The 14265-nt window shown below is 43.1% G+C and overlaps 1 protein-coding gene across 4 annotated transcripts in view; it reads right to left on the reverse strand.

The window, feature by feature from the left end:
- BBS9 (Bardet-Biedl syndrome 9) overlaps nt 1-13407 on the reverse strand; it is a 328017-nt gene extending 314610 nt beyond the window's left edge. For 3 of the 4 annotated variants that reach the window (XM_075212581.1, XM_075212584.1, XM_075212583.1), the window contains exon 1: nt 13326-13407. The gene's annotated coding sequence lies outside the window, so the exon portion shown is untranslated. Of the gene's footprint in view, nt 1-12169; nt 12249-13325 lie in introns of all 4 variants that reach the window. The other variant, XM_075212582.1, reaches the window with a different exon arrangement.
- Between the last annotated feature and the right edge of the window lie 858 nt (nt 13408-14265).

Genomic DNA, 14265 nt, shown 5'->3' on the forward strand with positions numbered 1-14265 from the left:
AAATATTAAATGATAAAAACATTAAATCCAGGGCAGGAGCCCTGGAAAACATGCCCCACTCCAACGGCTCAAAAACTAAAATGGAATATCCTTCCTGTGGGAGGGGTGGAGTTACACTCGCAGATTTAACTGTTTAAGTGCCTGGACTCCTGGTACCACCTACAATACCCCTATGTATCTCAGTATCCCCCAATTGGACGTATGAGAAAAATGATGCAATCAATTATGTTTCTAGACAAAATATCTACAGTTATAGGTGGAAATCATATATATATATGTTATACTTATTCTGAAGTGTTATCCCAGTTAACGATTTTGTTCAAATGTACCACATGAACACCTTTAAGACAACTTGTGCAAATTAAAAATATCTGTGCTTTCCCCCTCATAACCCCTCCTAATTTGAGCCTCAAATTACATTACTCATAAACACAAAGGGGCTGATGCAGAGATGACGGCAAAAATAACATAGTATATGCAAAGGAGCTGTACACAAAAATAGTGGAATCCAGTCCTTAATGCTGAAGCTGCATGGTCGCAGTGGGGGTATATATTATACACACACACACACACACATATAATGCTGTTGATACAGTTATTATCATAATCTTGCTGATGATAACTGGTGTTTTAATGGTCTGTGAAATAAAATAACAATAATAATAATAATGATAATTTAAAAAAGCACACACATACATATACATACACACACACACACACACACACACACACACACACACACACAGTGACAGCAGCACAGCAGATAGTCTAGGCTGGTAGCGTGTGCCCCCCCCCCCCCTCCCCTCACCCCCCACCGCAAAAAAGCTGCTACCAGCATTAGGCTACGACAGGCTGGGCTGGCAACTCTTTAACAGAGAGTCCCGCAGGGTGCTGGACATTATGAGAGGGGGACCCCAAGCTGTGGGTTTCCCTTTTATAGTGTCATTGGCCCTGTAATAGCCTAGTGGTGGTTGCGGCTTTTTTAAGGGAGATGGCATGCTATTTGTCCACCCTATTGTGCTGCTACCAGCGTAGACTATTTGTGCTGGGGCTGGAAGTAGAAGGCTTTTTTGTTATTTTGGATTCTAAGGGGGGAATTCAATTTAACGCAAAGTATTTCGTGGGCATTCCTGATACACTTTGCACATATATTTTTACTGAAATATCAGCTCTTTTACCATAGCACCTGTCACGAACAGCACTCACCTGAGTCTGCGTGACGCTTACGTGACACAGGGTTAACCACACAACAACCACTTGGTATGTCTAAAATGATTAAATACTTCCCTATCTATGCCACACACTAGCTTTGCGATACTAATTACCACCACCAAGGTTTTTTCGGATAAGAGCTGACACTCTTATTTAGGAAGCCTTCGGTTCTCCCTAGCATTAATCCAACACAATTTACTTTAATCAGAGTTCACTTAAACCACAAGGTTTGCACAGTTTCAATTAGGTAGCGTCTGGACCAAACTGTCGCGTGAATTCATAAGAACACAGAGACTAGAACTTATTAAGTGTAATTTAATATGGAAGACACATCCACAATGCTTAAGATAAAAAGATAATAAAATGACATACAAATATAGTGCAATTGTTTCTTATAAAATAAAAAGGATAAAACACAGAATTGATACCTCACTTAGAATCAAGTTTGTGGTGCCGGGAGGAGCAGGAAAAAATGGAACCTCTTCAATTACTCCCTCAGAAGAAGAACCAGGAGTTACATTTTCAGTACAGTTTTAAAACCCAGCTACAGGGCCCACAGCCCCCCCCCCCCTTCCTGTGACCTTATTCAGCTTGAATCTGTCATTTACATACAACCCAGTCTCTGCAGTCGGCATGTCTGGGGCCTCCCAAACATGTGTGAGATTTCATTGTCTCGCAAGAGATTTCTTCAAAGGCTTTCCCATTTGCGTCCTGCCATAAATGACATAAGGTGCTACCCTTATCTACCAGCTTCTAAGAGAACCATGTCCCACTATTTCTAAGAAATAATTCACAAACATATATTTGCAGATTTATGCCTAAAAATTAGCTTGCACATGACACCTCCCCGTTCTAGAGGGTGGCAGGGAAATTGTTACCTACAAGACGATTTTCCCTGCTCACCTGACACAAGGCTTTCGTTCTGACGGGATAATCCATCTGCATTACCATGGTGGCTCCCTTTTCGGTGCTGAACAGTGAAAGTGTATTGCTGGAGGCTCAAACTCCACCGGAGCAACTTCCCATTGTCCCCAGCCACCCTGTGCAACCAGCTGAGAGGGTTGTGATCTGTGATTACCGTAAAGTCCCGTCCATACAGGTAGGACTGCAACTTTTGCAAGGCCCACACTATAGCTAAACACTCTTTTTCCACAACTGCGTAGGCCACCTCCCTGGGAAGCAGCTTCCGACTAAGGTATAGGATGGGGTGCTCTTCCCCTTGTTGATTCACTTGGCTGAGTACAGCTCCCAGCCCATAGTTGGAGGCATCCGTTTGCACTGTAAACCTCCGGTCAAAATCAGGAGCCTGCAATACTGGGGATTGGGTAAGTGCAGACTTCAATGCAGTGAATGCCTCTTCACAGTCTGGGGTCCAAGTCACCACTTGGGGCAACCTCTTTTTTGTAAGGTCAGTTAGGGGCTTAGCTAAGGAGCTATATTGGGGCACGAATTTTCGGTAATATCCAGCGGTCCCCAAAAAGGACATAACCTGTTTCTTGGTCTTAGGGGTGGGCCATGCAGCAATAGCATCTACCTTAGTTGGCTCAGGACGCAGGGTACCTCCTCCTACTCGGTGCCCCAAGTACTGCACCTCATTCATACCAATCTGACATTTCTCAGGTTTTATTGTTAAACCCGCCCCCGCTATTTTAGCTAGCACACTGCTCAAGTGGATCAAATGTTCTTCCCAGGTCTGGCTAAACACAGCAATGTCATCTAGGTAGGCTACAGCATACCTCTCTTGGCCCTCTAGCAGGCTATCAACAAGTCGCTGGAAGGAGGCAGGGGCATTTTTCATCCCAAAGGGCATGACCAGGAACTCATACAGACCAAACGGGGTGATAAATGCGGACCGCTCCTGAGCCTCAGGCGTCAGAGGGATCTGCCAATAACCCCTACTCAGATCCATAATGGTTATATAGCGAGCATGGGCTAACCGTTCTAGCAATTCATCTATCCTGGGCATGGGATAGGCATCAAACACAGTAGCCTCATTTAACCTTCTATAATCCACACAGAACCGGGTTCCACCACATTTTTTGGGGATCAGCACTACTGGTGCAGCCCAGGAGCTGTGGGACTTTCTAATTACCCCTAACTCCAACATTTCTTCAATCTCCCTTTTCATATCTGTCTGCACTTCCAGGGAAACTCGATAAGCTGTCTGTCTGAGGGGAGGCTGATCGCCTGTGTTTACATGATGAACAACTAGATGTGTTTGTCCTGGCTTCCCTGTAAAATGATTCTGATAGGGCTTCAATGTCACAAACAGCTGATCTATCTGTACTTCTGTCAAGCTCTCACTACGCTGGGTGGTCTCTAATGATCTCCCACTCTTGGCAGAGGCTACTAAGTCTAACAAGGGGTCTGGCTCCTGGTCCTCTTCAGGTAAGCTACATACAGCTAATACAGAGACCCCCCTTTCGTGGTAGGCCTTGATCATGTTCACATGATATACCTTGTGCCTCTTCCGTCCCTCATCCCTGGCTACCACATAATTGACATCATTGATGCGTTGAACTATCAAGAAGGGGCCCTCCCAAGCAGCCTGTAACTTATTCTGCTGCATAGGAACCAATACCAGAACTTTCTGACCCACTTCAAAGATACGCTCCCTAGCACTGCGGTCATACCATTGCTTCTGCTTAGTCTGGGCAGCCTTCAGATTACTATGCACCATCCCCATTAGGGATTGCATCCTCTCCCTGAACTGCACCACATAGTGGACCACGGAGGTTTCGGGGGTGATTAATTTCCCTTCCCAATCCTCTTTGATCAGATCTAAGGGACCGCGCACCCTGCGCCCATACAGGAGTTCAAAGGGGGAGAAGCCAGTGGATTCCTGCGGCACCTCCCTGTATGCAAACAGGAGGTGCGGCAGAAACCTCTCCCAGTCTCTCCCCTGGGACTCCACAAAGGTTCTGAGCATCTGTTTGAGAGTACCATTAAAACGCTCACACAGGCCATTAGTCTGTGGGTGGTAGGGGCTGGCTATGAGGTGTTCCACGTGCATCTTTTTGCAAAGGCTTTGCATTAAATTAGACATAAACTGTGTGCCCTGATCAGTTAACATTTCCTTGGGGAATCCTACCCTGGAGAAAATGGATATGAGGGCATCGGCCACCTTGTCAGCCCGTATGGAGGAGAGGGCCAACGCTTCGGGGTACCGTGTGGCATAGTCCACCACAGTGAGAATAAATTGTTTTCCAGAGCTGCTGGGAATGGCAAGGGGTCCTATAATGTCCACAGCTACCCACTCAAAGGGTTCTGCTATTATTGGCAGGGGCACTAGAGGGGCGTGTCCCACATCACCAGGCTTCCCCACCATCTGACAGGCATGACAAGATCGACAATAATTGGCAATATCTTTGCCCATTTCTGGCCAGTAAAACTTTTGCTTTAAGCGAGACTTAGTTTTCTTTATGCCTAAATGCCCTGCCAGCGGGACCTCATGAACTACCCTGAGTAACCCTTCCCGATACATAAGGGGTACCACTAGCCGTTTCTCCATCACCCCCGCCTCAGGTACATCTCTGGCTACACTTTCCTTATACAACCTTCCCTGTTCCCAAAACACTCTTTCTTTATCAGACTCAGTGGGAGGACTGCCTGCTAGGCACCTCAGTGTTTCCAGTGTAGTGTCAGTCTGCTGTGCTTGTTGAAAAGCCTGGCTTCTTACTTGCTGCTCAGTGTCTGGTGATAAAGGTAAGGCGTCTGTAACTGCAGGTGCTGGAGGGAGGAGGGTTAGAGGGGGAGTTTCTGGGTCAGAGGGACTTTCTACCTCTCTCTCAGGAGTTAATTGTGAGGACCTATCCTTCTCTGCTTGCCTGCGTGTGACCACTGACACTGAGGAAATAGTTACATCCCCTACCTCCTCGGATACAGACAGTTGACCTAGGTCGGATACAATTGAGCAATCATTTTCCTTCTCACATCCTAGTTTACAGACTTCAGATACAACTGAACAAACATTTTCCCTGTCACATCCTGATACCTGGGAAAAAACATGGTTAAGTTCAGAGTCCACAACATCACTACTAGCAACATAACGAGATAACATCCTGCCTAAATCAGTTCCAAGCAAAACATTTGTAGGAATATTGTCCGATACCCCGACTTCCCTTAGACCTCTTCCAGCACCCCAGTCCAGATAGACCCGGGCCATAGGCACAGCAGGGTGTATTCCTCCCACCCCGCGCACAGCAATAGTTTTCCCTGGAATTATATCCGATGACCCCACCAACTCTGAACGCACCAGGGTAACATCAGCACCCGTGTCTCTTAACCCCACAGTTACCTTGTCACCGACAGTGACTGTTTGCAGATTGTCATTCCGGCTCACTTGGGATCCCGCAACACACAGGACAGCTGGAGCAGACCGGGGAGGAGGTGGCCCCACAGTGGAGGCTGTAGATGTCTTTCGGTCTGGACAGGCGGCACTGAGGTGCCCTGTCCTGTTGCAAATAAAACAACGGCGGGTATCTCCCTGAACAGGCTTGGCCCCCATCCTCCCAAAAGATGAAGAAACAACAGCAGGTGAAGGTGCTCCTCCGGGCCGCTCCCCTTTCCAGGCAGACTGTCCTGGCACAAAAGTTCCTCTTTTAGCTGCAGGGGCCCGGGTGACAGTGTACTTGTCAGCCAGTCTAGCTGCTTCCGCAGATGATGCAGGGTCACGATCCACTACCCATTCCTTCACTTCAGCTGGGCACAAAGTCAGAAACTGCTCCTGGATCATCAAATCTTGCAGAGCATCAAAGGTGGTGATCTGTAGCCCTCCAACCCACTGTTTGAATGAAGCACACAGCTGGGCCACAAGTCCTGAATATGTGTCAGAGGCACTGCGTTTTAAATCTCTGAATTTCTGCCTATGCGCCTCTGGGGTGATGTTAAAGCGTTGCAACAGGGCACTTTTGATTGCCTCATAATTTCCGTCCATCTCAGGTGGAAGATCTGCAAAGGCTTCTAATGCTTTACCTCGCAAACCAGGGGTTAAATATTGTGCCCACTGATCTTTGGCCAGTCCATACTGTCTGCATGTCTTTTCAAAACCTCGCAAAAAAGTATCCAAATCCCCATCTTTTTCCAATACAGGGAAATTCTCAGGACGGGGTCTGCTAATACCAGCATCTCTGGTCTCTGGCTGGCGTTTGAGCTTCGCAAGCTCCAGCTCATATCTCCTCTCTGCCTCTCGCTCGGCAGATTCTCTTTCTGCCTGTCGCTCTGCTTGGCGCTCCGCTGCCTCCATAGCAGCGCGCCTCTCTGCTGCCTCCATAGCAGCGTGCCTCTCTGCTGCCTCCATAGCAGCACGCCTCTCCTGACGGTCAGCAGCTTCCTTCTCCTGGAACTGCTGTATGAGTTGCATTTTAGTTGTAATGTCTGCTGGGCCCAAATATTTTAGGGCAGTTTGCAAATAAACATCCTTAGCAGTGTCCACACATGAACCATTAGAATCATCCGAAATTAACAGTCCCTGGTTTTGAGGAATACCCACAGTCAGGTCCACTTCTGAGTTCTGGCTATTCTCTTCCTCGGACACAGCTGTGAGTTGCTGATCCCTCTGCACAAGAGCTTCAATCAATTGCTCCTTGCTTTTGCCACTGGTGGGAATTCCTCCATCCTCACAGTCTGAAATCAGCGCCTCCTTTGTCAAGCGTTTATATGCAGCCGCCATCTCCTCCGCTTAATGCCAAATAAAAAAAGATAAGAAAAAAAAGAGAAGGGGAGGGAAAGAAACAATTGCTGTATGTCTTATAATGTTTTAAGCATTGAGTTCAGTCTCTGGTGAATTAGTCTGTATTTCCTCTCTCAGGGATCACACAACCCTAATTCACTTAAGTTCTTAAAAAAAAAATTAAAAATATATCCCACAAGCTTGCCACCAATTTGTCACGAACAGCACTCACCTGAGTCTGCGTGACGCTTACGTGACACAGGGTTAACCACACAACAACCACTTGGTATGTCTAAAATGATTAAATACTTCCCTATCTATGCCACACACTAGCTTTGCGATACTAATTACCACCACCAAGGTTTTTTCGGATAAGAGCTGACACTCTTATTTAGGAAGCCTTCGGTTCTCCCTAGCATTAATCCAACACAATTTACTTTAATCAGAGTTCACTTAAACCACAAGGTTTGCACAGTTTCAATTAGGTAGCGTCTGGACCAAACTGTCGCGTGAATTCATAAGAACACAGAGACTAGAACTTATTAAGTGTAATTTAATATGGAAGACACATCCACAATGCTTAAGATAAAAAGATAATAAAATGACATACAAATATAGTGCAATTGTTTCTTATAAAATAAAAAGGATAAAACACAGAATTGATACCTCACTTAGAATCAAGTTTGTGGTGCCGGGAGGAGCAGGAAAAAATGGAACCTCTTCAATTACTCCCTCAGAAGAAGAACCAGGAGTTACATTTTCAGTACAGTTTTAAAACCCAGCTACAGGGCCCACAGCCCCCCCCCCCCCCCTTCCTGTGACCTTATTCAGCTTGAATCTGTCATTTACATACAACCCAGTCTCTGCAGTCGGCATGTCTGGGGCCTCCCAAACATGTGTGAGATTTCATTGTCTCGCAAGAGATTTCTTCAAAGGCTTTCCCATTTGCGTCCTGCCATAAATGACATAAGGTGCTACCCTTATCTACCAGCTTCTAAGAGAACCATGTCCCACTATTTCTAGGAAGTAATTCACAAACATATATTTGCAGATTTATGCCTAAAAATTAGCTTGCACATGACAGCACCCCATGGAGGTGCAAGGAACACCGAGCATACATTTTTAAATTTAGTAACGTTAAAGCAGCGCAGCCACGATATTCCAGAGATCAATCAATTGTCAGTATTCATTACTATTCTCAGTTGTAAATAAACAGAGTTTTTGCGATCATGTAGAGGCCCTTGCTACTTTTAAATTGACTAAAATGTCTATATTAAAAGAGATGCGATCATATTATAACAGCATTAACAAAAAATACTTTTCAGTCTATTTTGACAAAAAGTCAAAAGATATCTAATATTACTTTGGATAATTAGGTACATTTACAATTTGATGTTCTTGTGTATTTGGGCTAAATAGACAAATAAGAGAGAAGCCCATATCAAAATAAAGGTTATCATAAAAAAAATATTTATATTTGGTTAATAAAAAAAATAATAAAAGTACCAAATTTGTGGGAGTGCATATGGAATGCAAAAAAACTATAACCTTAAGTAGATAGTATTCCAGTTTAGACCTCCTTCTTTAAAACAGTAATGTGTATGTGTGTATGATATTACAAAAACATCCAAATGAGAAAACATATAAAATAAAAATAAACTTAAAAAAAATAAATCGCACAAGGTGAGTGTATATCTCACACCACTCCAGGCACAATGATCATTTATAAATAGTAATGCATAATGTTATATACTAAATGTTGTAATATGAAACTGTTTGACAGCAGTAAAAATGCAACCTTTTGAATTTGTGACTGAAACCCTCCTCCTTCCCTTCTGTTCAGGTAATATTCACCCCCAATGGCACCTGTACTGCACTATTCTAATATCTGACAAGGAATCAGCCAGGGATCAACTGAACCAATGGTCATCTAATCAGCTTAAACTGGCACAATGGCCAAGTCCCAGTTAGATTCAGTATACCAAGTGCAGGAGGACCAAGGCCTGGGCATGGGACACCCACTGTTGTAGGGGTCAGTGGTAAAGTTCTAGATGTCTCTGACCAAACAACTGTTTCTGGTTTTAATGCTTATAAAAATTAATGTAACCATCTGACTTGTATTTATCTATTAATATTGAACATGCTCGCATATGTATCAGTTCATATAAAAACTGCATGTAAACATGTAGTTAGTATTTAACAATGTCATCACTTTGACATTAACTATACAGTCATGGCCAAAAGTTTTGAGAATGAAACAAATATTATTTTTCACAAAGTCTGCTGCCTCAGCTCTTATGATGGCAATTTGCATATACTCCAGAATGCCAAGAAGAGTGATCAGATGAATTGCAATTTATTTCAAAGTCCCTGTTTAACACGACAATGAACTTTATCCTAAAAGCAACATTTCCACTGCAGTTCAGCCCTTCCACAAAAGGACCAGCTGACATCAGGTCAGTGATTCTCTCTGTAATACAGGTGAGAGTGTTGACGAGGACAAGGCTAGAGATCACTCTGTCATGCTGAGTTAGAATAACAGACTGCAAGCTTTAAATGGAGAGTGATGCTTGAAATCATTGTTCTTTCTCTGATAGCCATGGTTACCTGCAAGGAAACACGTGCAGTCATCATTGCTTTGCACAAAAATGGCTTCACAGGCAAATATATTGCTGTTAGTAAGATTGCACCTAATTTAACCATTTATCGGATCATCAAGAACTTCAAAGAGAGAGCTTCAATAGTTGTGAAGAAGGCTTTAGGGCGCCCAAAAAGTCCAGCAAGCGCCAGGACCGTCTCCTAAAGTTGATTCAGCTGCGGGATCAGGGCACCACCAGTGCAGAGCTTACTCAGGAAGGCCAGCAGGCAGGCGTGACTGCATCTGCACGCACAGTGATGCAAAGACTTTTGGAGTATGGCCTGGCATCAAGAAGGCCAGCATAGAAGCCACTTCTCTCCAGGAAAAACAACAGGGAAAGACTGATATTCTGCAAAAGGTACAGGGATTTGATTGCTGAGGACTGGGGTAAAGTCATTTTCTCTGATGAATCCCCTTTCAGATTGTTTGGGGCACCTGGAAAAACGCTTCTCCAGAGAAGGAAAGGTGACCGCTACCATCGGTTCTGTGTCATGCCACTGGTAAAGCATCCTGAGACCATTCATGTGTGGGGTTGCTTCTCGGCCAGGGGAGTGGACGCACTCACAATTTTGCCTAAGAACACAGCCATGAATAAAGAATGGTCAAAAAACATCCTCCAAATGCAACTTCTTCCAACCATCCAAGAAAAATTTGGTGAACAATGCTTTTTCCACCATGATGGGGCACCTTGCCATGAGGCAAAAGTGACAACTGATACCGCTTTCATACTGCCGCCCCGGCAATACCCTGGGTTTTTCAAGCCGGGTTTTTGCCGGGGCTCGGAGCGCCCCAGCTCAGAAACACCATTCATACTACACCTCGGACCCGGGAATTTCCCGGGTTGACCCCATTCATACTGCACAAGTCTGTGCCCTGGCAATTTGTGGGAGTCATCACCAGAGCAATTTTCATTGGCTGAAAAATGGTGATGTCATTGAAAGGTGACTGGTTTTTTGACGCACACACTTTTTCAGTGAAATAAAAGCAATTTTCTCCAACAAACTCCGATTCTGCTTCAGCTTGATCTGCACTCCACCATTTCTCCTAAACGCCTTCTTGAATCTTCCACGGGCTCCCACCAATGACATCATCCTCCAGAGACAGGCAGACAGCCAATCAGCTTGTTTTCTGTGCAACCCGGGTTGAAAAACCCGAGTTGCACCATTCATAGTGCAGGCAACCCGGGTCCGACCCGGGAATTACCCCTCGATAAATTCCGGGTTGAAGACCCGGGTTTTTAGACCCGGGATTTTTGACTTGTACCATTCATACTGCACCAAGACCCGGGTCGTTTGAGCTCGCCCCGGCAAAAACCCGGGATTTTGGTGCAGTATGAATGGGGTATGAGTGGCTCGCGGATGAAAAAATTTTTGGGTCCATGGTCAGGAAACTGCACAGACCTTAATCCCATTGAGAACTTGTGGTCAATCCTTAAGAGGCGGATGGGCAAACAAAAACCCACAAATTCTGACAAATTCCAAGCATTGATTAGGCAAGAATGGGCGGTCATCAGTCAGTATGTGGCCCAGAAGTTGATTGACAGCATGCCAGGGCGAATTGCAATGATCTTCAAAAAGAAGGGTCAACACTGCAAATATTGACTCTTTGCATAGACTTAATTTAATTGTCAATAAACGCCTTTAACTTATGAAATGCTTGTAATTTTACTTCAGTATACCATAGCCACGTCTGACAAAAAGGTCTAAAAATACTGTAGCAGCAAATTTTGTGAAAACCAATATTTGTGTCATTCTCAAAACTTTTGCCCATGACTGTACATAGTGATTTTTCTTTGTATACTAAAATAACAACACAACTTATAGAGTATATGATAATAATATTGGTATAAAATTGTCAGCATGTTGTGTTTTTATTCCTGTTACAAAACTATGTGATGTTTTTTTACACTGTATTTTACAATAGAAGGCTATATTCTATCATTATACACTAACAGTACATAAAGAAGGGTCTTATGAGGAATTACTAGTTGTGACATTGTTCCGCATGGAATGAAAAAGGTTAAAGCAACACATAAATACCCCTGCATGCAAATATCAGAAACACTAGTAGCAGCATAACGATAATCTACTTAAGGCTGCTGATCATGCCAGACATCAGTGGGGATAAAATCCTCTTTACAACGCTTACCTTCTGTCTGACAAAAGGAGAGAAGAGGGAAGAGACCAGCAAGAAAGATGGCACATTTAGTGATGTTTATCAAAATACCTCAGTGACATACTTAAACACCAGTTGGAAAATATGTTTTAGAATTTTAATATAAAAGGTTATTAAAAATAACATAAAGTCACCTTCTGAATTTTTATTCTTAAACTTAAAAAACAAAATTATAACTCTCATGCAAATACATAATGGTCTATCCCCAGAAAACAGCCTTATAACACATAGGTAGTCAAAATGGATTATGCCCAAACATAAACTTGATGTATTTTGTAGAAGATATAGATGGAACGATAAGTATGTAAAGGAAAGCTGTAGTTAGGCAAGGACGCTCCAAGGATAGGCAATGTAGTTGTAAAAAGTTGGCATTTTGAAGACTGCAAACATTAAAGCATTTTCTACAGAGGATCCAATTTTATGGCTATACAAACATTTAGACAGTTGATCTGTTTCATTTTAGGAGTACTTACTTTACCGCGGTGAACACAGAGGAAACTAGTGTACCTGTGACAATTGGATTTTTCAAAGGGAAGAAATTTCTAATGAATTCTGTCATTCCAATCATTGTGTGGTCAATATTTATCAGCCGTATTTTCCAAACAAAGAAACAAGAAAGATGATACATGAGATTTTATTTATTCAATTTCACAGTAGTCATTGTCTCTTAGTCAGTGAAGTATATGTATGTTTACAGAACTCAAAAAAATTAACCACACAATATTTTTAATCTGCAAGTATTTAATATTATCAGATGAAGTTATTTATTCTAGTAAACATAAATATACTGGGGCAAGTGAAGAGATCATGTTTATGTCCACCCACAGTAGCAATCTCATGTTTAGTAGGACTGTGGTATAAACACACTATAAAGCACACTATAAAGCACTAAGATCATTTCTATAATGTTATATACAGGGCTGCAGAAGACCAATGCTTATTACATGAGCAATATTCATATGAAGAGAACAAATAATGCAGTGCACCAGATTCCAAAAGCTACATATGACTTATATCATCAATGACCCATGTTTAATCAATTCTACAATGTTACAGAGCGAAGATAACCAGTATATATCATATGATGATGAGAGTATGAATGCAGGTCCTGCACTATGTAAAGTTCTCATAAATGCACATGAATGAGCTCAGGTAACGCCAGTGCCTTTATGAGTTGTAGCACACACTGGATTATAAAGAACTAAACAACAGTAACAAAACACATACTACAGTTTAAACAATGAGTCAGTGTTGTAACAGTAATGTGGGCCCATCAATATTAACAGAAGTAAAGTGATACGATGTAGCATCAAACCGATTGTGTCCACAGATTTCATAGTACTCATCTGCTGATGATAGGTAAAAGACAATAGCAAACACCGTATATATACACATATATGTAAGCATGTATATTATACATGTTTATGACCATACACACATACATTTGCATGTATTTATATGACAGCCACATCAACAAATACATGTTAAGTGAACCTGCCAATGCTAAATCTATGTATAGAAAAATATGCAGCTTAACATCGGCGTACCCACTGTGACCCCCGCTCAATGATTCCCCATTTGTTTAGGTGCTAATGGGTGACGTCACAATGACAGAATTCCCCCACTCACACTTTTCCATCCAGGCGCTCTCTTCTAGCACTCTCCCCCGTTCAACAGCACACCGCCATCTTCCCTCTGTTACCCAGGCAACAGGAACAAGCAAAAGGACGGGCGCGGCGTGGAATTCTGGGAAATGTAGTTTTTCGGCTATATCCGACTATGATTCGAAATACAGTATCGCTGATCATATGCTGCATTTACAAATGCAGCATGTGATTTATTGGATGCTTTTCCAATAAATATATATATATATATATATATATATATATATATATATATATATATATATATATATATATATTGTTAACATAGCTCATACCGTTCCATATTTGCAAAGTTCTTCGTATAAAGCATGTTGTTTGTTTGGTTTTTGCGTGGAGAAAAAATAATTTCCGTGTCTTTTTCAGTACTACTTTTTTTTAACATTCTATATTTTTACTTTTGCTTTATTTTTTCTTTCACCATTAAAATGCACTATAGTGCTGCTTTGTCTGGCCAATGCTGGTCTAAAGATAGCTAACAGCACTTGCCTACTTCTTTTTCTTCCTTTTTTTTTTTTTTTTCATTTATTAAGCTTTTTAGAAAAGTAGCACATACTTGGCAACTCTCCTGGAATGTCCGATGAATTCCAGGTAGGTGTCTCGGACTCCTGGGAGAGTTCCTAGTGAAGTGGGCAGGATTAGAGCATACTTGCCAACTCTCCCGGAATGTCCGGGAGACTCCCGAAATTCGGGTCAATCTCCCGGGCTCCCGGGAGAGCTGGCAAATCTCCCGCATCCCGCTGCAGCCACCGCTAAATGACACGATTCAGCCAGAATCGCTGCATTTTGGCCCCGCCCCCCGTGACAAAATGGCATTTCCGTCGCAGGGGGCGGGGCTAAAATGACGCAGTATGTCTTGCCCTGCCCCACCCCGCCCCCTCCCGCCCTCCAGTCACGCCCATCTCCCG

This window comes from Mixophyes fleayi, chromosome 5 (assembly GCF_038048845.1).
Source record: "Mixophyes fleayi isolate aMixFle1 chromosome 5, aMixFle1.hap1, whole genome shotgun sequence".
NCBI lineage: Eukaryota > Metazoa > Chordata > Amphibia > Anura > Limnodynastidae > Mixophyes > Mixophyes fleayi.